Source organism: Aotus nancymaae, unplaced genomic scaffold, assembly GCF_030222135.1.
Source record: "Aotus nancymaae isolate 86718 unplaced genomic scaffold, 86718_ANA_hifiasm-v0.15.2.pri h1tg000015l_0, whole genome shotgun sequence".
NCBI lineage: Eukaryota > Metazoa > Chordata > Mammalia > Primates > Aotidae > Aotus > Aotus nancymaae.
Window position 1 is genome coordinate 13,307,454 of NW_026988426.1, and position 26,845 is coordinate 13,334,298.

General features: G+C 36.6%; 1 long non-coding RNA gene and 1 pseudogene across 1 annotated transcript in view; one reads left to right on the top strand and one right to left on the bottom strand.

Moving 5' to 3' along the window:
• Positions 1-26,845, top strand: part of LOC135275094 (uncharacterized) — a 75,624-nt gene that overhangs the window by 42,477 nt on the left and 6,302 nt on the right. Inside the window, exon 3 of the long non-coding RNA XR_010342798.1 lies at positions 14,530-14,663. This is a non-coding gene — a long non-coding RNA (uncharacterized LOC135275094). The remainder of the gene's footprint in view (positions 1-14,529; positions 14,664-26,845) is intronic.
• On the bottom strand, positions 11,721-12,602 carry LOC105723131 (tropomyosin beta chain-like; annotated as a pseudogene).

The following is a 26,845-nucleotide window of genomic DNA, read 5'->3' on the forward strand; positions in this document are numbered from 1 at the left end:
CAGGAAAAACAGCATTACCAAAAGGAGGGGATGAGCAATGGGGGGACTTAGATATCATAGTTTTTTGTTTGTTTGTTTGTTTGTTTTCTGTAGGGAAGAGATTTTTGGGCAAAACAGGATGTGGTTTGATCAGATCTGAATCTGATCTAGAATCTCATCTAGACAGGAAACGTTGGGCATTTGATTTAGTATGCTGTTTAGGCAAAGTACACGGCACTTCCTTGCTAAAGAGGAGATGCTAAATCCATTGATATTATTACTTTAATGTCATTTTTTCCAACTTTTAAAAAGTTGTATTCTGTATCCATATATACATAAACAAGGCAATCATTCTCCTCTTTTGCTGATTAGTAGACTCCGGCTGGATTGTAAGCTCCGTGAGGGTGGAGGCCATGATTTTGCAGTCCTTTGGGATTTCAGGTTCTAGCACAGCACAAGCATGTGTGGCAGGTGTCTGGTCAATGAATACCTGAGATGAGTAGAAAAATTTTCTTAATCTCTAACACGTACTGTTCAATTTTCCCTTTTCCTTGTTCTGTTCACTTTTGCGTATAGACTTAAGTCTGAGCAGATTCAGATTCAGTGAGTAATAGAACTGTTTCAGGGGAGGTTGATACTCTGGAGGAAGCTAGGTTGCATTTATTGAAAATCAGAGATGGCTGGATTTATGAAAGGCAGATTTTGAGGGAAATTAATTTAGTATTGGCTTGAGCCTGGGCCATCTTTCTAGTTCAGATCATCTAGGAGATTAAAGATCTGCTAACCCAATACCAGTCTGATTTGCAGAGCTTATTGATCATTTGGAAAATTGAGTGATGGAGGGCAAGTTACTCTCTCCCAGGCTTTGATGTTGACCCAGACACTTCGTGCCTAGTGAGAAGATTTTAAGGAGGAACAATAGCGAGGATTGTTTTGAACATGGCTAATATTTCCCTGCGGCAGTAACAACTGTCTAACTCTTCTCAGAATTCAATGTACATAGGTGAAATGCAGATTCTTGGGAGCCCTATTTTAGATCAAACCCAAATATTGCAAACCGTAGACCTGGAGGAGAGCAGAAGAGAAGCCCAAGAGATTTAATTGGACTTAGTATGAAAGAGGCTTTTCGTGGGGTCCAGATCATCCCGTCTCCCACTCTATTCGCCTCATCATGGGCACTAAAGGGAGCGCTATCTGTCATGTGTAGTTTATTCACTGCTCTCTACATGGGAAGTTCTGGCATAGGAGTTAGGAGTATATTTGTTCTATATATCACACAGCCTGTGACTGAAGGCCTCAGCTTTGTCACTGGTTTTTTTTTTTTTTTTTTTGAGACAGAGGCTGATTCTGTTGCCCAGCCTGGAGTGTAGGGGCACGATCTCGGCTCACTGCAACCTCCACCTCCCAGGTTCAAACCATTCTTCTGCCTCAGCCTCTGGAGTATCTGGGATTACAGGTGCCTGCCACCATGCCTGGCTAATTTTTTTTTTTTTTTTGTATTTTTAGTAGAGATGGGGTTTCACCATGTTGACCAGGCTGGTCTCAAACTGATCTCTAGTGAACCCTGCCTTGGCCCTCCAAAGTGCTGGAATTATAGGCATGAGTCACCGTGCCCAGCCTGGTTCTATAACCAAGAACTGCACAACTTTTTGAATCTCATCTGTTTTACCTGTAAAATGGTTAAAGCAACAAACTTCTCTCACATGCTCTGGCTATCCCGGTGCCCGTTTTTTAATTGGGTTACAAGAAGAGTTTTATAGATTTTTGTTGTTGACTTTGAACTCTTAATATTAGATAGGTTAGAAGCTCAACATACTCTTTTATTTTGAATAGTTTAGAGCAGTGATTCTCAAGATGTGGTTCCTGAGCTAGTAGTGTCAGAATCCCTGGGGAACTTGTTAGAAATGTACATTCTGAGACCCCACCCCAGACCTGTTGGATAAGATGTTGGTGTGGAGCACAGCAAGCTGTGTTGTAATAAAGCCATCCAGACTGTTCTAATGCTGCTCTCATTTGAGAATGACTGAACTTTAGGGAAATATTCCTCATTGGATTAAAATTTTAATGAACACCAATTTGGCTGAATGGATAATCCTTCATACAGTGGAATTTAAGGAGAACAGATAAAAGCCAGTCAGGGACTGTGTGTGGTAAGAGGAGACTAAGACAGTATCTTGGATCAGCTTCATCACAGTTACCTTAATTGTTTTGGCTAGAGCTGACCTTATGGTTACATTAGAGAAGTTATTTAAGCTCTGAGTTTTGTGGTCCTTGCTTGTAAATTTGGGGGAATAACAGGAGTCCTACTTCACTTGGCTGCTGTGGGGTTAAATGAGGATGCAATAAAGTGCCTTGTGCAGTCTGGTGTGCCAGGTGTTGGGTGCATGGTCCTTTATGTATCCTCACTGAGTGATGTGTGATTCCACTGGACTACAAGCCCAAAGAGGGGCAAGGCCTGCATCTCTTTTGCTCATTGTTACAGCTGTGGGAGCTAAGATAGTTCCTGATCCAGAAATTGTTCAATAAATGTGGGTTGTATGAACAAATGAATGAATGAAAAAAGTAAATGGATGTATGACTACCAGCAGTTTTGTATATTGGCTGATACAGTATATGTATGATGAAAAGTTTGTTTTTTGAGGCAAAGTTTTAACCCATAATAAAAAAATGTGAAGGACATACAAGTACTTCCATATCATTAAATATAAGGGAATAGAGTTCTTACACTAAAAGATAACAGTGAAATTAAATTAGTATGGGTGTTACTGATTCTGTGTAAGGGATTACATGAACATTTTCAAAATTTCAAGTTATGAAATACTGCAGAGATCTACCGCTGAAAATATTTAGACATACTGAAATTTAGGATAGATCAGCTTTACAAACACATTTTTTCCTTTGGTTTCCTTGTGAATCATTTGTTTTTGGCCCTCAGCAAATAAGGGTTGCCAAGAAAAAAGAAAGTCTCCATTTACTTTAATTCATTCCTTTCCTCCTTTTCTTCTTTGCCTTAATTTTCAAAACCATTTTTTTTTTTTTCTTATTTGGGTTCCAACTATATGCCAGCTATGTTAAACACCCTATAGGTTTTACTGTTTTCTAAATTGATTTTTTACCAACCATGTTATAACCACTCCATTTTACAGATGAAAGACTGTGACTCTGAAATATAAGTAAAGTAAACAAAACAGGACTGGAACTTATGTCTGATTTCTCATCCACTCCATGAGAGCATCTCATCTCATGTTCTTTCCACTATACCACCTGAAACAGAGAAATATCTTCATTGCTTTTTAGCTAGATGTGGTTACCTATTACTTCCATACTTGGAAGGGTAAATGGGCTAACCAATTCTTAGAAGACTTGCAGGTGAAAAGGAATGGAGTGAGAATAGCCAGACCATGAGCCACAGGAGGAAGGAGGATAGCCTTTCTTTTTGTCTAAGAAGTGGATGTTCAAATATTAAAATGGAAAAAACTTAAAAGGGCAAGGCTTTGATGACCTTGGATTTGGGTCAAGGAACACTCTTGATCCTCTTTACTGTTTACTCACCACACCTTGGTTGCTCCTATTTTAAGTTCTATGTTTTGAACTTACTTTTTCACGGCCCTTTGACACTGGTTGCCTGTGCTCGCTCCTGCTTCCTCTTCACTCATGGAAACATGAAGCTTCTGTCAATGTATGCCTGACCAGTCTAGGCAGAATGATCTCTCCTCTGCATTCGTGACTCTGTCTGATGTTCATTTGGCACTCAATTACATATTGCATTTTGGTAACAATAAATTAGCTAAATAGGAACCATTTAATATTGAATAAGTAGTGTATTGTTTTCCAGACACAATTGTATTATAAAGTTTCATAAAAATAGACAGCACTTAATGATATGAATGAAATAACTAACTTTTGTTAAAAAAAGCAGTGTGTCATTTCATCTATTCCTGAGATGAATTTGTGTTGATATAGCTGGAAAATGTAGTCCAAAAGAAAAAATAAAAATCAACATAATTCCAGCATCCAAAGATAACTACTCTTAAATTTTAAATAGATTGAGGACAGAGATCTTTGTTTTTTTTTGAGGCAGAGTCTTGCTCTGCTGCCGAGGCTGGAGTGCAGTGGCCCAATCTCAGCTCACTACAACCTCCGCCTCCTGGGTTAAAGCAATTCTCCTGCCTCAGCCTCCCAAGTAGCTGCGATGACAGGCACCTGTCACCACACCCAGCTAATTTTTGTATTTTTAGTAGAGACAGCATTTCACCATGTTGGCCAGGCTGGTCTTGAACTCCTGACCTTATGATCCACCCAACTTGGCCTCCCAAAGTGCTGGAATTACAGGCATGAGCCACTGTACCTGGCCAGACAGAGACCATTATTTATAAATGTGAAATGTTTAACCAGGTTCTAGTCACATAATGAGTACTCATGGTATTCATATAAATTTCATTAAAAAAATTTATTTCAATAGCTTTTGGGGTACAGTGGTATTTTTTTGTTACATGGATAAATTATATAGTGGTGAATTCTGAGATTTTAGTGCACCTGTCACTCGAGTAGTGTACATTGTACCTAATGTGTAGTTTTTTTTTATCCCTATCCTCCTCCTTCCTTCACCCTTCTGAGTCTCTAAAGTCCATTTTACCACCCTATGTCTTTTCATACACATAACTCAGCTCCCTCTTATGAGTGAGAAGACATGGTTTTTGGTTTTTCATTCTTGAGCTACTTCACTTAGCATACTGACCTCCAGCTCTGTCCAAGTTGCTGCAAAAGATATTTCATTCTCAAGGTACATACATTAAATAATCCAGCATGTTCCACAAAACATAGCTGATTAAACAAGGGAGCTTAATATTTTCTTGAAGTGACTGTTGACTTTAGCTCCTTCTTTTATTTACACACAGCTGACTGTCCACCATGACTTCTACCCGATGATGTCAGACTGTTGTTATGTAGGAATTCTAGTCATAGGAAACATCACACTTCCCTTGGCCAACACTTTACTTTCTGTTTTAAGAAACCAGAAAGGCTAAGTTCTAATGTTTTCTTAAGTAATACTTCTAGGCCCTAACAAGTTGCATTTTTAGAAAAATCTTACTCAACTTAACTCTCCGTGGTTCTATAATGCCATCTATAGAAATATATCTTGAAATAGCTGTGCCTCTTTGTCTCTGAAAGATTGCTCTTTCCTTGGTCCATGAAGATTTATAATTATGTTGATTTAAAAATACTCTCCAGCTTTGACCATATTTCCCTCTCTTGTTGAATTCTTCATCTTTTATGATGAAAAGATACATGCTTTTTTCTGGACCCTTCTCTTTTGTTCTCACCCTTTCTTCAAAGTGGGATGCTTTGCCAATAGCTTTACTGGTAGTACTATAAAAAGTCATGGCAGAGAGCCTAAGGCTTTGGATTTTCAAGTCCTCACTTCATCACTCTTTAGCACTGTGATCCTGGGCGAGTTACTTAGCTGCCTCAGTTTTCACATATGGACAATGCAACAATAATATTAACTACCTCAAGAAATATCTTGACATTTATAAAAGACATTATGTGATAAGAAGCTTAGCATACTGCCTGATTGGCACCTCAACATAAGAAGAGCTATCTTTTCCCCAAAATATCATCCTCCAGAAGATGGGGTGGCTTTTACTAAAAGTTATTATGGAATCTCTCATAAGAGATAAAATAGCACATAAAACCACATAAACCCTAATGACCTCAGTGAATATGAGTTTTCCATATCTAAAGAGATCATCTGCCATGATAGGTTCAGGAAAGAAGCCCCCCAAAAGTAAGAAATAATTAGTAAATGTTCCTGGAGATTTCACCTTATTACTTCAAGTATTGCATGTCACTGTAAACAAAATCTTTAAAGAGCCTTTAAAAAGAAAAATTCTGTGTGTTTGGGTTGTGGAGATTAGTATGTACTTCTATAGGATGAAGAGAAGAGTAAATGCCCCTATGTAATGCTGACAAGTACTTGAGGCAGGAGGCAATATTGCTACCAGTTGCATCACACACAATTTCAAACAACTTAGATATAAGAAGAATATGAGTGCTAGAAGACTGTTCAACAACTCAAAATGTGGATCCAGAGATGATCATGACATGATGATGAAGACACATGTGAAGAATTCCTAGAAAATTATTCCAAGTATTGTGAGAGTGGTAAAAATAATATGTCTGAACTATGTCTAAATTAATGTACTTCATACAAGATGTGATTTTAAATACACTCACATATAGAAATGTACAAAAAATGAATCTTAAAGGAAAATATTTAACTTTTTGTCTTTAAGTAAAAATTAATATACTGAAATTAACTAAAAAACGTTTTGGGAATCTTTTTATTGAGATAATGGAGGACTCATATTCTGGGCCACCGTCTGTTCTGGCATATATGGTAAAGAGTACTAAAACATTAGCCGCAATCATAAGAGTAACATTTCAGAAAAGATCAGGTCCCTTTAAAAAGTAATCAGTCTGATATTCTGAACTGGCATATGCATATCTTTTGTCTCCATGAAGACTCCTTTTTTTTTTGAGACGGAGTTTCACTCTTGTTACCCAGGCTGGAGTGCAATGGCGCGATCTCGGCTCACCGCAACCTCCGCTTCCTGGGTTCAGGCAATTCTCCTGCCTCAGCCTCCTGAGTAGCTGGGATTACAGGCACGCGCCACCATGCCCAGCTAATTTTTTGTATTTTTAATAGAGACGAGGTTTCACCATGTTGACCAGGATGGTCTCGATCTCTTGACCTCATGATCCACCCGCCTCGGCCTCCCAAAGTGATGGGATTACAGGTGTGAGCCACCACGCCCGGCCAAAGACTCTTTTTTTAAAAAAATTCAACATTATCTCATTCTGTTGATCTCTTAAGCTATCAAATTATGCTTCCTGGATTACCATTTTTTCTCCTATCTCAACCCACCAACTTTGCACACGTCCTCTAACCATATATGCATATTTTTTCATCTATAAAAATAAATCACTCTATAATTTATGTTGGTTTATTTCATGGTGGAGTATTATTGATAACATTTCTGCTTAGTGTATTCTATGTGCCAGTCACTGTTTAAAGAACCTTATGATCATCCTATTTAATCCTCACAACTATATTTTCAGACAGGCACTACTGTTATCCCATTTGAAAGAAGAATAACTGAGGCACAAAGAAGTAAAGCAATTTTCTCTTGGCCACATAGCCAATAAGCAGTAGAGCCAGTATTTGAATTTAGAGTCTGACTTCAAAATCTCAGGCCTTAGCTACAATCCTATACCTCTCCACTGGCTAGGCAGTCTTGTTTATGTTTATTTAACAAGAAGACAACTTTTTAATTACAAAATAGCACAACCTAAATGTTAAAAAGCAATAATAAAATCACTGAATTTTAAAAACCTCGAACAATGGTAAAATACAAGTTGAGAATGAAAGTCCCTCCTCCACCTACCAATTTACCCAGAGATGACAATTATTAAGTTTGTTTTTAGCCAGGGACGGTGGTATGCATCTACAGTCTCAGCTACTCAGGAGGCTCAGGAAGATCACTTGAGCTCAGGAGTTTGAAATCAGCCTGGGCAACACAGGGAGATCCTGTCTTAATTAAAAAATAAGTTTGTTGCATATTATTTCTAATTATATAGATGTAGATATGAAATATATATTAACATCACAGTAAACATTTTTCTGTAACTCATGACTGATTCGTTCATATGTTATGCATGTCTTTCCATGAAAGGATGAGTGGTTCTGCCTTAATTTATTGGTTCCATAGTATAGATGAAGCATCATTTCTTTAGTCATTCCACTATTCATGGCCATTTAGATTATATTCATGGGAATATAGGAAACTATATGGAAATGAATATCCTAGACTTTATCATCTCTATGAATGTCAATTTCATTTTTCTCCAGTTCAGACTTAATCTTGATATTGCTCTTGCTGCCTCTCTTTCTCTAACATCCACATATAATCCACCAGCATATCCCACTGATTCTATTTTTAAATATATGCAGACATTGGTCATTTTGGCCATTTCTCATCACCTCTTCTCACTATCATCCAATCCATTACCTCTTATCTGAACTATCGTCATTACCCTGGATCTTGTTTTTCTACTTTCAAATAGCAGCCAAGAGTGATCTCTTAAAACTCAATTAGATAAAAATCGCTATGTTCAAAGACTCTCCATCTAAGTTACTAATGGTCAAAGTGCATGCCATGGTCTTTAAGGCCCTCCCTGAGCCAGCATCCTACTACTTTTCCAAACTTGACCTCTATTGCTCTCCCCTGTATTCACGTTACACTAGCCACATTAAAATCTCTGCTATTCCTTAAATATAATAAGCATAATTTCTCCTTAAGGTCTTTGCATTTGCTGTTCCCATTGCCTACAATCCTTTGAGCCACCCTTCCCCCATATTTGCTTAACTGACTTTTTCGTTTCTTTTTTAGGTCTCTGTTCAAATGCTATCACATCTTATTTGTTGAATAAGTGTTGAGTGAATCTTTACCCAATTGAATAAATATTTCTGGAGAATAAATTTCTAGAAGTGAAATTGCTTACTTATTTTTCCTTTTGAAATCCTTTGTGATTCCTGTCCTCCATCTTATATCCTTGCCTATTTTATTTTAGTATTCTCATGCCCTTCTTCAGAATGCTTCTGTGTTCTTGTCTGCTGCTTCTACTGTGGAAGGCTGGCTGGCTTTCTCTCTCTCCTGGGAGCTCTGGAAGAGAAGGAGACACTAGCAGCTGGTCTGATTCTCGTGGGCCACTTCACAAGGCTGTGATTTCAAGAGTGACCTTGGGGTGTGACTGAGTTGTCATTAAACCATTTATTAGATGAAAGAAAGAGTCCCCTCTTCACTCTTCAGTCACACTTATTTCTTTCCAAATATCTGGCACCGTGTTGTAAACACTCAACACTGTAAAGAAAAGATTTAAAAAAAAATCTGTCTTATCATATTGATTTAAAGTATTGAGGATGTATATTGAAATCAGAATAAATCAGAGAAATCCTGGGGTTTTGGTCATAAAATTTTTGTCCATATGTATCTTTAAAATATTATGAAGTTTCTGTTCAACCTTACCACATTCCATTTGAGAAAATCATATGATTATTGTTAATGACAAAGCAATTTATGATTTCCATTATCTCCTGGATAACTAGGATAAGAATGTAATTAGAATAAAAAATTATGGAATTTTGAACTAGGAGAGCTCATTTGTTTATTTTCCTAATTTTCTACAAAAAGGGAAACAGCTTACTATACAGGTTGGGTGACTCATTCAAGGTTGCACAACTAGTTAATGGTACAGGTGGGTCCTCTGACTCTCAAAAGAGTGCTCAGTAGCATCCATGGAACAGTGTCTATGAACCAAATTTTCTGCTAAGTGAAGTTCTATCTGCTAGATAATTCCTGTTCCTTCCAATTGTCCTGACACCCTGCAGTTTAGTTAGATTATGTGATTTGGCCTCATATTTCTTCTGGAGTTAGCTGGATAAGGATCACCCTATTAGGGTGCTTAATTTTGTGCTAATGATCATTCTTTCTGTCTGAAGTCTTCAGGTTACAGTTTTTTCAAAGAAACTCTGTGCTGCTTGTCCTTTTCCGCTTGCTGCGTGATGTGCACATCAGTGCCTCCTGCAGCCTTCCACTTGTTAATTGCCTCTCCTTCCTAATGAAGCCTGTATCAGTTCCAGTGCTAATTGAACTTCGTCCTTCATTCAGACTGTGTTATTAAACAAATAGTCACAGTGTTTGGTCTCACTTTAATAGGAGCATTGATGTTTGCTTAACATCAAAAACTTATTAGTAATCCATTGAAAAGGCAATTAATGGAGGACATGTGAGTAAGGAAATTGAACTAGTCTGCACCACAGGACAAAAAATGGCAAAGACACTCTGGTTTTCTTAGGTTTAACTGTCTGTATCCTGGTAGTTGCAAATTGATTGTTAAATTCTTGAGTCTTAACCCAAATCAATGAATTTATCATTTATGTGAAGTAGCATCTATGTGTCTAATATCAAAGTGAAGGACAAGCTGGTTTATCTGTCTCTGAAGTTTTCATTCTCCCTCTCTCTTTATAACATTTTACCCAAGGTTTTTAGCAGGACTTACCTTTGTGGTTACAGAAAACATTAACAGGTGAAAAGAAGGTAATGCGCCACTTGCAGTCTTTCCACCTACAGCTAACCACTGATAAGCTTTGGTGTGTATTCTTTGTTCTTTGGTGCTGCATTCTAACACACACACAGAGGAACAAAATTGGATTACATACCATATTGACCTGTTGTTTATTTTTTAATTGGTCATATGTCCTAAGTATCTTTCCTGGACAATAAATAGAGACCTATGTCATCATAGTCAATGGCTTTGATATAATCTCTTGGTTGGATAGGCTGTAATTTATTTCATCATATTGTTACAGGTTTAGAAACAAGCGTCTCTTATTTAATTGTTTACATAGCCTTAGGTTGACTTTATTATTTAAATGAGTAATAGCAATACTAGAAAAAGAAAGTTGATAGACTACTCTGTTGTAAAATAATTGTCCCCTCTTGTACGAGAATATGCAATGTTTGGTGTTATCAGGGTACACATTTATAGGCTATGTAACAACTTTTCTGAGCATCAACTTTTCTTTTTACTTGAAATTTCACCAAAAAACTATTAAGAAATAACAAGAGGCTAATCAAGAACTGTTTTTAGGACAATTGCTTAAGGTTCGGATTTTTCTCTACCTATATCCTCCTGAGGATAAATGATACCTGGGTTCAAAGGAGAAACAAACTCTAAAAGTATGAATCTAATCGCATTTGGCAGTGGAGTAAAGCATGGAAGATCAAATTTTCTTTACAATCCACGTTAAATAGATATGAAAGGAGAAGAAGCAATAATGGGGTCACTCCATTTGTTCCACGGACCTGAGATATAACGTGAAACTTCCATCTGTGTTAATGAGTCATGCATGTCTGGGTCCCCAGGCAATATTTAGTAAATGAATAGTGTTACTGCCTGGCAGGGACCCTTTTAGAAAGTGCTGTTGTTGAGAGAACCTAAATATATACATATATATTATATATATATATGCATGTATGTATTCTGGTTTAGCTAGGATTATGATGCATAAAATGTTGGTAATAGGTTTAAAAGATTAGCATAGACCAGCTTTCCATGAGATTGTTCTTTATATAAAAAAGTTAAATGCTATTTCTAATGTCATCATAAAAGTCAGGCTGGAGGATTATCGATTTTTTGGAGGCTTTTACTAGATAGCTTGGTAATTGACTCTCTCAAGTTTTAACACTTGGCCCTGGGTTTGCTGTTTACCTTGCTCAAGCAATTTGGTGTAATTAATTTTTATAGCTGTATTTGCTTTTAGGGTTTATACTTTGGTGGAAAGAGATCTCTAGTCAAAACCTCACAGAATTACTTTTTTTCCTTTGAATTAAAACATACAATTGTTTTAAATAAGAGTCTCACCTATAAAATTAATAGACGGTAGAATGGAAAATCTTTTAACATCTTTACAACTAACTCACACAGACATATCTGTAGATAGGATAGAAAAGAAACAAAATTGAACACAGTTAATGTGTTAGTAGAACTGATCCATATTTTTAGTAAAGAATAAGTAAAAATAAGGGAAAAGAAAGCATGGGGTGAAGGTTTTTGTGTGTGTGTTTGTGTGTGTGTGTGTGTGTGTGTGTGTGTGTGTGTTGCTGGTAACGTCAGTTTTATTCGGTTGGGGCGGTGACTATAGCTTGGCTGGGGGCGGGGCCGGCCCTCATAGGTTTGTTGGGTTCCCTCAGGGTCTGGTCCAAGGTCTGCTGAATCTCCACGTTCTCCTCCTTGGCACTGGCCAGCGTCTCTTCCAGGTCATTGGTGGTCTTCTCCAACTTTGCCACAGACTTTTCGACAAACTCTGCTCTGGTCTCAGCCTCCTTCAACTTCTCCTCCAGCAGTTTTATTTCTCCACATTTATCTTCTTTTGTGGAATACTCCTTCTTGAGGCCATCAGGGACTTGAGGGTCTGGTCCATGGTTTGAAGTTTCTCCTCCAGCTGTCTGACTCGGTTCTCCGCCCCCTCAGCTTTCTCTTCTGAGTGCTCCAGGTCTGCTTCCAGGATCGGCAGCTTCCTGGCCACCTCCTTGTATCTCTGGTCTGAATTCTCAGCGATGCACGTGGCCTCCTTCAACTGAACCTCCTGCCGCTCCATCTTCTCCTACTCCTTCACTGCCGGGTTTTTGTGACCTTTATTCCTCTCTGGCTCTCATTGGCTGCCTTCTCAGTCTCTTCTAGCTTGCTCGGGGCTGTGGCCAGGCGCTCCTGGGCCCCGGCTGGCTTCTCCTCTACCTGTTGAGAGCGGCAGTTTAGGGAGGCCACATGCACCTCAGCATCGTTGACCTGCTCGGCCCACTGCAGTTTCTCCTGGGCCTCCTTCATGGATTCAGAATACTCTTCTACCTCATCCTCATCCCCTTCAGCTTCCTCTGCTTCTCCTCCAGCTGCTTGCAGTGGTCCTCAGCTCGCTTCTTGTTGGCTTTGGTCTGCTCGGGGAGGTCGATGGCGTTCTTCTTGCCCAGCTTTAGCGTCTGCATCTTCCTGATGGCATCCATGGCCTGCAGGCAGGCGGTGAGGATTGGGCGGATCGGGTGGGCTGTGCGGACTTAGCGCTCGGGTGGCGCTCGGGGAGCCCTGATCGGGACCCAGATTTTTCTAATGCTTGTAAAGAAAACTTTTGAGTTGATGCTCATCTGTTGAAAGATTTGGCTTTAAAAACAGTCGTTGATCATGCTGACCCTTAATTGGTCAGAAATCACACATAATCCATAGACTTCAAAGAAAAAAGGAAAAACAAAACAATGGGTGAAGGTTATAAAAAGTAAGGTCTCCAGCCTTGGAGAAGCATTCTCCCTCTTTTTCGTCTTCCTTTTTTTTTTTTCTTATCCACTAACTTGTTGGTAGTTGGCCTTTTGGGGTGTGTTTTTCACTACGTGATACAGGAACCCTCAATATCTCTCAGATTAATCAATCTCTCAGGTTGACACCCTATTCTTTGTAATCTGATGAGACACAACTTTTTTTTCCTTTTTTAAAAAATTATGTAATGCAAAACAGACACAACATTTTAAAAAGGAAATAGTTTTGATCAGATGACTCTTTTGTGTTGTTAAAATTTTTTAAAAAACATTTAAAAATTGATATTTAATGTGATACAAGCTGATTGCACAAAGTTAGAAATACAAAGTAAAAAGAGGAAAATAAGGAAAATTGATAATTTCTCCATTCAGAGATATGTATCATGGTGTTAAATCGTTTTATTTCATTCATTCCAGTCTTTTTTTTTCTTCAACATGGGTACATGTTTTTATATATTTTTACTGGTATAATAGAATAATGTGATAAACCTTCATGTATTCACATTTTGTGTACAGTTCTATTTCCTTAGGATTAATTTAAACCTTAAGTTTTAATACTCTGAATGCTTAGAGTTACTGTGGGGCTTTGGGCTGGAGAGAGGGATTGGTGGTACTGAAGCCGTTGATTACCGGAGAAAAAGAACCATGCTCTTGAAATATTCCCTTCACCTCCACTTATAGTAATCCCTCCTGGCATTGTAGAAATAGCATGGAATTGTCTCTACCTAGATTATAATTCTGAGGACTCTGGGTTGATATTTACAGTATATGAGAAGAAAAAGTTAGAAAAGGTTTTTATGCATATAAGTCACTCCTAAAAAGCTGTGTAGAGAAATCAAAGCTTATTTGAGATTATTATGTGCTTTAAATATTCTGATCTATAAGTTCAATTTTTTTCCCATTGGGGAAAATATAAATCAGAGTATCTTGAGTATTCTTTCCTTAAAGGAGAACATGGGTTCAATAACAGAGACTCACAAATGGAGGAATAAAAGAAATATGAAGTTTTGCTTTTGTAGACATACTGAAGTGGAAAATAGAAAAGCTGAAATCAACAATAACAACAACAAAAGCGCCACATCCATTTGAACTAAAATACATGTATATATAACACAACTTTCCAAGCATAAAACGAAAACTCTCACCAAGGGAATGAAAAAAATAGCTTTTGAAAAACTGCTGAAATAGGCCTGTTGTTGAAATAGTTTTATTTCCCCTTTAGAAGATCTATTTACTACAATTCTGGGAGTGAGAGGGATGATTTTGAATAAAGAATAAAGCCATTTAAGATGTTGTGCAGAGTACCAGAATTTATGAAGACTAGTTTGAATTAAAACTAAATGTCACCAGCAAATAGGAGCCAACAGAAATGTACATTTCATTTATTGTATTGGGAGCAGGGGAGGGCAGCAGGGATGAGCTTACACTTAACAGGACTCTCTTTTATATGGCACTAAATTTTATGTGGAGAACTTAGATCTTACAAAAGCATGTGTTTCTCTCAAATCTTCTTAGCTGTTCAGATTAATTCATTAATTGGCAGGAGTTGAAATCATATCTCCTACTTGGGTATAGTACAAGAGTGAAAAAATCAAATGTTTAATGCATTTATTTATTCATTCAGCAAATTTGTATTCGGCGGCTGCTGTTTGCTGGGTGTCATTCCTGCCACAGTGAGGACACTGGCAAACCGAAGAGACAGGTCCTTGTCTTTGGGACCCCTAGAGTCGAGGACAGGTAATACATAGGAAGAAACAGGTGAGTTCTCTGTCAACAATTAAAATGGAGTGATTGGGAGATGCTGGGGGAACACTTCAGATTGGATGGTCAGAGAAGGCCACTGTGGTCACACCTGAGGGCTCTCCAAGATGATTCCAGAAGCTCACCCCTTTCTCTTTTTAATTTAGCATATCTGTCTTTCCTCCTTGTGTGGCCTTTACATTCCTGTAAAGGACTTACTATTATTATTTGCTTTGACAGAGGAACTGTAAAACTGAAATAAAGATGCAGTTTTTAAAAAGTGCCTGAAATGCATTTTTAATAAATCAGAGGCTCAGGTGCCCCATCCTTTTTTCAACTCCAAGAAAATCATAAATTATTTTATTAGAGGGAATTACTGCAGCTCTGGATCTTAGTGATGGCTGAACAGGAGGTTTTTTCCTTTTCTAAACATCAAGTAGCTGCCAGTTTTAATTTTCTTTCGGAATTTACACATTAAAAACATTGTTTTAGCTGTTCAACAAAACTGTCTCTTATATCCAAGGGACGGTGCCAGAGTTTGAAATGTGCATCTTGGTTTGATTTCCTCCCCTTCAGCTTGATCCATGAGTAAAAGTCAGCGTTGCTTTTTATGACTGGAGGGCTAGTATTCGGTATTAATAACTATGGAAAAAATTAAATTCCAATTTTACTCTTTAATATCTGCATGCCTAGAAGTTTTATATTCAGGTGTCTGAGAGTGGGTCGACCACATTGCTGGCGTCTTTACTTGATGGTGCTGTGAGATTCTTTCGCACAGATGATTAATGCAATAACTCTGGCACTTGGGATTTCAAGGACCAGTACAATGGCAAAAAAGAATTAACAATATTTATTCAGTGTATGCTATATGTCAGACACTGGTCTAGGATATGGAGAAATCGTGGTGAAAAACAACAACAAAAAGAAATTGGCAAAAATGATTGCCCTCTTATAGAGTATATTCAAATAAGGGGGGGATGAAGTAAATGTATAAACAAGTAATGCCGCATGGTGATAAGTACTCAGAAGAAAGATTGCAGAGAAGGGATAAAGGGACAATCAGCGTGGAAATGAGGCCTGCAATTTTAGACAGGAGAAAGATAAGCTTGGGAAGTTCTTCCTAAGTTGGTCACTTGTAAGGATAGATGGGAAGGAGGCCAGGCAGCAAGCCAATGTGAATATCTAGGGAAATTAGAAATAGCAAGTGTAAAGTCCCTGAGGCAAATACATGCCTAATTCTGTCTAGGGCCAGTAGCGGGGCCAGTGTGGCTAGAGTGTGGGGAGAGGAAGGAGGAGTTGTAGGAGATGAGCTCAGAGATGAAGGGTCAGATCATGTAGGTTCTTAGCCCTTAGGAAGACTCTTTGGCTTTTGGTCAGAGTGAATGAAAAATGATTTCAGGATTGTGAGCACTAGAATGTCATGATTTGACTTCCTACAAATACACTAAAAGAGAGGAAAGGAAGAAGTAGAGAGACCAATTAGGAGACTATTTCAGTAATCCAGGCAAGAGGAGATGGTGGGCTGGACCAGAATAGCAGCAGTAAAGGTGGTAAGAAGTCTGCTTTTGGATACATTTAGAAAATAAAGCCAACAGATTTTACTGTCAGTTTGGATGAAGGATGTAAGATAAAGAGAAAGGTTAACAATGAGTCCAAGATTTTAGGCTGGAGCAAACGGAAGGATAGAGTTGTTATTTACAGAGAACAAGAGGACTGGGGGCTCTTTTTGGGGAAAGATCAGGAGTCTGATTTTGGACATATTGAATTTGAAGTGCTCATTATTGTGAAAATGGAGACGATAAGCAGGATACTGGGAATGAGTGGTTGAGATTGGAGGTGTACATTTGGGAGAAGTCAGCACTAGTGTGCATTCTCTTTACTGATGTGCATACTGGCTTCTGTGTTGTTCTGTCTGTGACTTGCATAAAAATAGTCTTTGTGGCAGCCTCAAGTTGTAACCCAGTTCCATGCCAGGTATCTCTAATTGTATCTCTGCCTTACTTCTGGATTGGAGATGATTTTATTTATTTTTGTCAGTATTCATTTTCCACTCTGTTCATTCACAACCATGAAGCTACTTATTATTACTATTTCTTGAGGAGTGTGAGTGAAGGCTAAAGGGTCTGATACTGATTTATCAGACACAGCAGAACCAGCCCTTTTTGATACTCCTTCGAAAGGAGGCTCTTTTTGAGAAAGTTTTTGTTACCTTTCCAATTAATCCACCTTAGAGTCGATTATAATTTTAAGCTTCATGATGCAATAATCTATAGCGGTTATATAGTGCTATTATCTCTTTCCAAGTACTTTATGAACATTTGTTAATTGCTTGCTGCATTACCCCACAAGGCAGGTAAAGTCCCATTTGTATTCATTGTAAGAGTTTCCCGACAGTGGGGTTTGAGCCGTGAAGTGACTGCCCATCAAACACCTGGCCAGTTAGGGATAGAGGGATCAATAAGCAAGTAATGATGATGGCTTCATTTTCATTAGTTAATATTATTTTAGTACCTCCAGCATTGCCTCATAAAAGTCAGAACCCCAGATGAAAATGGTGTTTTCTTTCCCTAGATACTGTAGCTGACGCGATCAACTTGAACAGATGGGAGATATTAAGCACCAAGAGGGTGAATGAGGAGGTGGGCCCAAACTGCCTTCAACACTTTTCATTATGAAAACAGAGAATTGTTACCCCAGAGAACTTTAAAGCAGTACTTAGTAATCTGGTAGAGTGAGAGTAGAAGCATTTGGCTGACTGGCTAATTACAAAGGCAACTTCATTTTTGCTTACAGTGTTAGAGATCTCAGGCAAAAAATGTCTTTCATTTCTTAAAATTCACTCATTGACTGATTGGTTGATACCTACTATATGATAGGCTCTTTATAGGCTCAAAGGGAGATAGCGATATATAAAACAGACTAACATCTCTTCCCTCATGGAAATTTCTAGGGGGGGAATAATGATAATTAACATTTCAGTATTTACCATGTGCCAGACACTTTTCTATCACTACATTTAACAAATCATTTGATTATGATGAGTCGTATCATTACCAATATTTTACAGAGAAGAAAACTGAGATATAGAGAGAATAAATTACTTGCTCAAATGCATAGTTAATACATTATGGGGCTTTAGGCCAAAGAGAACCACTATACTTTAGTTTTATTTTCTGCATGAAGTATTGTAGTTGAAGGAGATGATTGGTTTGAAGAATTCACATTAGCTGCTTAGGACAATGATAAATTTCAACATATTGATCTTAAATTCTTAGGATGCAAGGTGCATGAATGCAGAATTATGTCACAGGTCAGAGGAAAAATCATGGTCTTCCATTGTTTTTCTCCAAGTTTTTGCTTTGAGCAAGTAGAACTTGGGTATTCCATTCTTAGATCTTGCTTTTCTGTTCATCTATATTTAATGAAGACTGCTGGCTCTTTCAGATAGGTCTTATGTCTAGGATATTTGGAAATGATAGTTCAGGGCTGGCCTTGAGTAAAATGGTAAAATATGTTGAGTTCGGAATCTTAGAGGCTCTCAATTTCTCATCATTTTCCCACCCTCTTTTTATTCACTCACTTATACAACACCTTTTATTTTCCTTTGTACAAATGAAATGAATAAAAATAGCTTAAATTTAATTCTCTCCCTAGTCAATAACTTTTATAGATTTTATAGATTTACTTTTCATGGAGAAATTTCATGCAAGCATTAGAGCCAGACAAATCTTGGGAGGACTTCTCAAAATGCCTTTTAGTGTTGGTGAAGAATGACACAGGGAAAAGGGTAGGAACTTTCAGGTTGGATAGATTTGGATTTTACTTCTGACCCAATCCTTTACAAACTGTGGGGCACTGAAAAGAATATTAAAATCACTGGAGTCTCATTTTCCTCATCTAACTAGGATTACATAATTTCTAAAATATGTGAATTGAGCGTCTCTGTGCCTAGTACCTGATAGGTGCTTAATAAATAGTTGCTGTTTGTTAATGTTCATTCAACAGATGTTTGAATTCTTGTTATATATGGGCTAGGTTCTGGGGAGAGAAATTATGGTTAATGCAAATACCATGAGTGCTAATGAAAAAGACAACAAAAATGGTGTTCATTCTGAACCTCAAACAATAGAATATGTGTCTCCTCTTCCATCTCTTCTCCCCTTTTTTTCCTTTGCATTGATGTGAACAGGAATCATTAAAACACTTTTCTTAGTGTCTTTTATAATCTCCTGTTTTAGTAAGAACTGACTCTACTGATCATCTTGTCCTTTGTCCGTTCTAAGCTTCAGGAATTGGCCATGAATGTTGCACCTTCTGTTCTAGTGGGCTCATCATTACTGCTTCCACTGGCTCTGTTCTCTTGTAAGATATGGAACCTGGGCATTCTGCGTGAAGTTCCTACATTACTAATGTCTGTGCTGCACTGCCTCCCTGAAATAGTGATGGTCTGAATTAGGGTTTGGGTATAAATCAGAGGAGTGGATTCTAAATCTAAGCATAAATGGGAAGCAAAGGAGAGGAAGCTGTTTTTTCAGAGTTCAAACCTGCAAGAATGGCAGTACCATTAACCAAAACCATGAACACCTCCAATGTGTGAGGGAAAGGGTGATAGGCCATGAAAGAGACTAGAATTTGGAAGGAAGGTCTGGTCTGAGAAGAGAGATGAGGTATGTATCCTGGAGACTTCTACATAGTGATGATATTTAATTTCATGAGGCTGAATTAACATACCAAGAATACTAAAGGGGTAGATAGAGAAATAGAAAGAGTAGAGAGGAGGATCAGGGTACTGCTGTGGGGAAACTCACATTTAGTGAAGGAGCAGCAAGAGGACCTAAGTTAGATCATACACCTAGGAAAATAATGGTCCCATGGGAAAAAGGAGTTCTGGAAGATAAGTTGACAAGACTATGAATGGTTACATAGGGAATTAAAAGAATGAGAATGGAAAAATAGCTCTAGAATCTTTTGGTGAGGGAGCCATTAGGAATCTTCAAAGAAAGAGATGGGCATGGTAGTTTGAACAGATTACTGTGGAATAAGAGTGAGTGAGCAATCTAGGGGAAAGAGCAAGTATGAGCTACTCTTTTAAGATCTCCAATGGCGGAGAAAGAGAGGGAGGCAGAGACACAGAAAGCCAAAGAAGACTTGAGAGTGATGGGACCTCAGGGTAGGTAGATTAGGAGACAACTTTAGGTGGAGGAGAAGGTTCCAGTAGAGAGACATAGAGTAAACACAACCTTAAGTCTCTTCTTAGGGAAGAGTGGGGCTGGGTGTGGTGGCTCACACCTATAATCCCAGCACTTTGGGAGGCCAAGGCGGCTGGATCATTTGAGGTCAGGAGTTTGACACCAGCTTGACCAACATGGTGAAATGCTGTCTCTACTAAAAATACAAAAATTAGCCAAGTGTGGTGGTGTGCACCAGTAGTCCCAGATACTCGGGAGACTCAGACAGGAGAATCACTTCAACCCAGGAGGCAGAGGTTGCAGTGAGCCAAAGTGGAGGTCACACCACTGCACTCCAACTGGGTGAAAGAGTGAAACTCTATCTCAAAAAAAAAAGGAAAAAAAAAAGAGAGAGAAGAAGGGAAGAGTGGTAGTTCTTAGTTTTAGAACTAGTGGTGGAAAGAAAATAGATTTTATATATAGGGTACTCTATTGAGGAGGATGAAGTAATGGTAGAATTTAAGGAGAGAGTAAAAACTTAATATAGGCATTTTGTTATTTTTATAGTTGTTTTGGTTAGTTTTATTTTTGAACAATAATTATTCCACATGAGGAGAATAGTAGATATTTATATTGGAACACATCACCACTGTTTCACAGTTTTCATCAGTAATGCTTGTAGGTATATATGTACTTTAACATTAAACTTTTACCAGTTTAATTAATAACAGGACTATGAATATAGAAATTTGTGACTTGACTTTTGAATTTTTCATTATTATCACCTTGAGTATATACAATTGCTTTTCTGTTTTCCATTTCTATTTACACATTCATTTTAATCGTATTTTATGGTAAAAAATGATGTAGGTTTTAAGAATTGAAATTATTTAAGGGATCATGCACTCTAACTCATAGATTAATTTCAACTTATTGGCAGCCAATAGTTTTGTGTCACTTGTGTTTTATTGAAGACATGACCTTCCTTAGAATGATGTAATAATCCTATTTCCACAGCTCTGTCTCTAGAGAGACAGGTAGATAGCTGAGATTTTGGACAGCCTGGTTATTATTTATAGCTTCAGTATATTCTCATGTCACAGGGTATGCTAATAACTGTCTCATGCAGTTCTTAAAGCAAATATGAGAAATTATACTTTTTAAATCCTTTGAATAGTTAAAATATACAATGATGCATATTAAATTTAGTTACAGGCCTTGGAGAAACCCATTGGCTTACTTGGATGATCACCATTTTACAAGTTTTGAATTCTGTTAATTATAAGATGTAATACATTAATTTAAAAATAGACTTTAGGCTGGTCATGATAGCTCACGCCTGTAATCTCAGCACTTTGGGAGGTCGAGGAGGGCGGATCACTTGAAGTCAGGAGTTCAAGACCAACCTGGCCAACATGGCGAAACCCGTCTCTACTAAAAAATACAAAAATTAGCCAGGCATGGTGGTGCACACCTGTAATCCCAGCTACTTAGAAAACTGAGGCAGGAGAATGGCTTGGACCCAGGAGGCAAAGGTTGCAGTGAACTGAGATCACACCACTGCACTCCAGCCTGGGCAACAGAGTGAGACTCTGTCTCAAAACAAACAAACAAAAAAACAAAAAGAGAATGATTTTAATGTTAATAATTTCATATCCAATGTTTTTACTTAAGCACTAAACATAAGTTTAACATTCTGTGTTTACCATGTTACCCACTTCCAAGATAGATGATAAATAGTGTTAGTTTCAAAGACAAGTGTTTACAAATACCTACTATATTCCTATCATTTTATGCAGTATTTGGTGGTGTGGAATCTTATTTGAAAATAAAATTAAATATAAAATTGTCCTTTTTAAGACTGAATAAAGATGGCCCACTAGATGTAGCCAGGAGAAGCATCTGCCATTGAGGGAGCAGAGCATCAGGAAGACTACACACTCGAGTCATAGCATGCTCAAATCTAACAGCATTGCCTGTTGGAATAACAAAAGTATAGGAAGGTTGCTTTGACAGCTCACTATAGCAATAGAACCCAGGTGCTTTATGTCTTTTTCCCTCCTCCATCCTCTCTGTAATTCCCCTGTTCCCTGTCTAGGTTTCTTACCTCCTGGTCACAAAATGGCTGCCAAATGTCCATAAACTTAAGTCCTAATGTGAGTGAACATGATCAAGGTAGGAAGCAGAAGATATGTCAGGATTACAAAAGGGACAGATTTTAGGTTGCTTTATCTTTTTGTGAGGCACAAAAAAATCTCAGGAAAACTCCACCAGGTTTATTTTATTAAAAAAAATCAGTTTCATTGAGGTATAATTTATAGTAACATTCACCAAGGTTAAGGATGCAAATTAAGTTTTCACCAATGTATACAGTCATGCATCCCATACCACAATGATCCAGAAAGTCAAGATGTTCCCAGATAGAGTACAATTTCTTTAACTAGCCATCTTAAAAATTCTTCTCTCTGTAATGGTATTTTCATAGAGCTAATCCTCGGATCTTAATGAAAGCTGACATTTCAATAATGGCTAACCTTTATTAAGTACTTTCTGTGTGCTACTCACTACATTAAATTGTTTGCCATACTTTACCTCCTTTAGTATTTTTAAAGTTTGATCATGTTAAGACTTGATATTTATTGATATATAACAGTTGCACATATTTTTGAGGTATGTGTGATATTTTGATATATGTTTATAATATGTAATGATTATATCGGGGTAATTAACATATCCATGACCTGAAACCTGTATCTTTTATTTGTTCTGGGAACATTCATTCTTTTCTTCTAGCTATTTTGAAATATACAATAAATTATTATTAATTATAATCTCCCTAATATTAAATATTAGAACTTATTCCTTCTATCTAACGGTATTTTTGTATCCATTAACAAACTTCTCTTCATTCCCCGCTCCTCCTTCCCTTCCCAGCCTTTGGTAACCATCAGTCCACTCTTTTTTTAATTTCTAAAACAACAGGGTAGGATAAGTTTTATTAACAGAGCCGGCACTAGTATATATAGTGCCTTTGTGTGAAATAGCAAAAGGTAGCCCCTCTGGTTGGATGCAGGAGACAAGGCCATCTAAGAAGACCAGGGATGGAGTTTGGCTTTCTCTTTCCTCCTAACCTAGACATCTTTGTGGTGTACATAAAATTTTGGATGAGAAAGCCTACTCAACTGTTCCTATTTTACAATACAACCACTTCAGCTTTAGAGGTGTGAATCAGCGCATTCTAGGTTATGCAGTATGGGGCATATCTTGGCTTTTCATGATAGGATTTTATTCACTGGTATCATTGTTAAGTCTATGGAGAAATGTCCTTAGCTAAACAATTCCTTGAATTTCTTTTTAAGATTTTGCCTCCGTCTTATTCACTATTTACCAACTCTCATATATTTATTCAGGCTTATCTCTTTCCTCATTGATTTAATAGCATGAAATCATTTTCTCAGTTATGACACTATTAACCATTATTGCAATTACTATTTGTTCATAGAACCTCATATAATTTTATCTTTTTAGTGGAAATTAGCTATAGCTGATAATTATTACAATAATTTTAAATTGACTAGCTACTAGCATTTCATATAAATTTGTTTGCATTGAGACACAAGAAAAGCTTATATGTATGAAGTTTCCTATTTTTTGATAACATTATTATTGCTAAAAAACATGTATTTTTTTTGAATATACATGTGTTTTCTTTTATTAGTCATAGATGGTTATTAGGTTCTAATGATATTGCTTGATGATGCCATAACATAAAATGAAAAATCTGGTCAAACATTATATGTCCGGAACAATTTTTATATAATTTTATGATTTTAAAGCTGTCATGGAAAATCCCAGGGGAAATATCTTTGGGAATTGCAAAACAATTGTGTTTGAAATGAATTGTTTAGAGTTTGTTAGTCTATACTGGATTTTTGAATAAAAATTGTAAATGGAATTTTCTTCTTCTTCTTGAGGTTGAGAGAAAGTAAATTAAAATCAGAAATTCATTTCTTGCTATTTAAGTCCCTGGTTTACCCATCTTGCTTTCTGAAACATAAGTATAATTAGATCTCTTGCATAATTTACTCACTATTCTATAAAAAGCAGTGTATAGATTAGTGAGAAACTAGAAATGATGGAAGAAAAGACTCCCAATTAGAAAATGATTGATTAATTTGTTGCAGTTGATAAAATATTATTGTCTATTTTCAGATTCTAGGACTATAAAGCAAATAACTTAACCTGAGCATCTATTGCAAGTTAAAAACAATAAAAAACAAAAAGACTATCAATTCTTTTGAGGCACACTCCTTTTTGGAGTAAACCTACTTATTTTTTTTTTCTGTTTTGTGTTTGTTTCCCAGCGACAATATTTCTCCTTGAGATATCACAGGAGATCTCTTAAGCAAAAAAAAAAAAATTTTTTTTACTACACTTTTGTGTTTGGGACCGCACATTACTTTGGAGCTGTAGATCTCAAACTGTGGCTCTTCTTTCAGCTCTCAGTAGCATTAGCATCACCTAGGATCTTGTTAGAGATGCTAGTCCTAGGGTCCCCATCCCAGAGCTGTTGGCAGAAACTGAGATAGGCCCAGGGATCTGCGTTTCAATAAATCCTTCCAGGGGATGATGATGCATGCAAAGGTTTGAGAACTACTGTTCTGAAGAAACTTAATATACCCAAATTAACTATGTTGCTATTAATTATTTGCAATATTTTAGTGTTGGGTAGAATTGCTAAGTCACAGGATATGAACATATTCAACTTTACCAGGTAATGCTAAATAGTTTTAAAAATATTTGTTCCAATTTAGAGTTCTACCAGTAGTAAATAAAAGTCTTACTGTCTTACACCTAACTTTGTCAGACATTCAAGTTTTTACAAATCTGGTGGGTGTGAAATGGTATCAAGTTATGGTTTCAATTTGAATATACTTAACAGCCTTTAGCATCTTTTCATGTATTTATATGTTTGTTGGTCAGTTACATTTATTTACACTTAGGTGAATTGCTTATTTTTATCTTATCATTTCTCAGTTGGGTTTTCTTTTTTGATTCATTGGAGTTTTAAGAATATTCTGGATACTAATGCTTTGTCATTTTGTGTTTCAAATATCTTTTCTGTGGTTATGATTTTTACTGTCACTTTTCCTGTTGTATCACAGAGGAAAAGAAGCTCACAATTTTAATGTAGTGAAATATATTTGTCTTAATTTATAATTTTTGTTTCTATAATTCATTTAAAAAATTACTCTTTATGCAGAAAGCAGAGAACTAGTCTCTGTTTTTTTTTTTTCTAAAAGATCTTTAAGGTTTTGTCTTTAACATTTAAGTTTTATTATACATAAGTATTATATATGTACCTATATGAAAATTATATATGCACATATTTTACTGAGGTTTAATTCATATATAATAATATATACCCATTTAACGTGTATAGTTTGAGTTTTGACAAATGTACACTCGTAACCACTACCACAAGCGAGATGTCAAATATTTGCATCACCTTGAAAAGCTCCCTTTACAGTCAGTTGCTCCCAAGTCACCTGGCCCTAACCAACCCCTTAACTGTAGAATAACTAGAGATTAGTTTTGTCTTTTCTAAGAATTTCATATAAATGGAACCTTACAGTAAGTATAGTTTTGCATCTGGCTTCTTTCACTCAGCATAATATAATTGAGATTTATTCATGTTGTTGCATGTAGCAGTAGTTGTTTTCTTCTTATTTTCTATTTGCCGAGCCTCATTCTATTGTGGGATAGTCCACAATTTGTGCATCTATTTACTTGTTAATAAACTGTTTCCAGTGCTTTTTAAACTATTTCAAAAAAAGTTGTCATGAACATTTGTATTCAAGTTGTTGTATGGACAGATGTTTATCTATCTTGGAAAAATAGGAATAATAAGTTAATATTTAACTTTATAAAAAACTACCAAAGTGTTTCAAAAGTAGTTGTCCTATTTTGTATTGCCACTAGTCATGTGTGAAAATTCTAGTTTCTTCATGTTCTCTCCTGCACTTGATATTAGTAGTCATTAATTTTAGGCATTTGAATGTGTGTTTAGTAATATCTCGTTGTGGTTTCTGTTTGCATGAAATTGATTTTTGTGATGTATGGGAGGAATTCAATTTGAGTCTTTTTTTTTCATCTGATCAACCAGTACCATTGAGTGTGTAACACATAATTTCCTCATCGATATGCAATGATAGTTCTATCATATCCTGAGATGATTCTAAAACTATGTAAAAACTGCTATGAAAATGGGCACTCTCCTTTTTTTAGAGCTTGGAGTAAAATGTAAAAGTTTAACAGGCATATTTAATTTCCTGCTTTGAGTTAATCAATATTTTAATAAGCTTCCTTTAGAAATTAGAATGCTTGTCAGTGAAGTCATCGCTTATTCAACCCGAACTTATTCTCTTCTTGTTCCGTGTCTTATCTATTTTTTCTCTTTTAAGAAATTCTTAGCTTTAAGGTTTAAGATGTGTTTTTTAAAAATCCTATATTTTATCTATAATTTTCAGTGATCTATACTTGATCTGTACTTCAGATATCTGGTTAGCAATATTGCTGGCAGTGAAAGTTCTCTTCATTTTACTTTTAAGATTTATTCTTCCTCTGAGTGAAAGAGAGGTAGGTATCAAAGAGAGAGAATTTGAAAAACACATAAAAGTATGAAGGTGAAAATTGAAAATCACATATAATCTTTCCTCCCAGACATAATCATAATCTGCATTTTTTGTTTCCATTTGTTTATCAAAATTATACATGTAAATGTTAAAGAAAAAATAATTTGGAACCATTTAGTGTTGAAAGTTAGTCTTTAGTACTTTCTCCTTCTCAGTCCTATTCTTTAGTGTGTGGTTTAACATTCTTTAAGTATGTGGTTCATTCTAGAACCATTATTAACTTTTGTGTTTGACTCTCCTGTTAAATTGTAAAATTAAAACCTAATAAAAAGTATTAACAGTATTGTGACTATATTTGGAAATTTTAATATAAATAAAATTATTTTAAGACCTAGGG